The sequence below is a fragment of the Tupaia chinensis genome, unplaced genomic scaffold, assembly GCF_000334495.1.
Source record: "Tupaia chinensis unplaced genomic scaffold, TupChi_1.0 Scaffold000290_1, whole genome shotgun sequence".
NCBI classification, from domain to species: Eukaryota; Metazoa; Chordata; class Mammalia; order Scandentia; family Tupaiidae; genus Tupaia; species Tupaia belangeri.
Genome location: NW_006159775.1, coordinates 1,515,097 through 1,515,742, shown reverse-complemented (window position 1 = coordinate 1,515,742; position 646 = coordinate 1,515,097). Strand labels below are relative to the sequence as shown.

Below are 646 nucleotides of genomic sequence, written 5' to 3'. Positions count from 1 at the left end.
AAAACAAGGTTGAAGAACTTGCAACTTGAGAAGATGATAGTTACCAGCCCTGCATTACCTCAGGGGAAAACAAGAACTACTCTGCCATTCTTAAGGAAGCCAGATACCCAAGGACAACTCACACTGCAGATGCCCACAACACCATTCCTGGTAACTACAAGATGACTGCTGTGCCGCATCAGCTGATAATCATCCCTGCGTATGAGAACTGCTTTCCTGAAACTGCATTCCCTGGAGACTCACCTACACTTGTGGATCTGCAGGAGACCCTCCCTTAATCCAACCCTGAATAGAATCTATGCTCCCTATTGTCAAAAACTTTATGAGCTGATAATTGGAACTCGTGGCCTCTCTCCCTTTACTTGTATGTATCACTTTTTCAATAACTCTTCTGGAAGACAACTGTATATAGCAGAGATAGTGTAATGGGAGAGTGGGAAAGGGCAGAGGGACAAACATAGGGAAAAAAAAAAGAGGAAGAGAAAAAAAATCATATATATATACATAAGCATGAAAGTAGAAATGGAATATTATTGATGATAACATGCTTGATTAAGTCACTATGCAGACTATTCTAGATGGGAAATTACATTTAGTACGTTGTGATGATGCTCAGGGAATGAATGTTAGGTAACAACAACAACAA

At 40.2% G+C, this 646-nt stretch overlaps 1 protein-coding gene across 1 annotated transcript in view; it reads right to left on the bottom strand.

The window, feature by feature from the left end:
- LOC102490744 (uncharacterized) overlaps positions 1 to 646 on the bottom strand; it is a 47,001-nt gene that overhangs the window by 9,368 nt on the left and 36,987 nt on the right. The window lies entirely within an intron of this gene.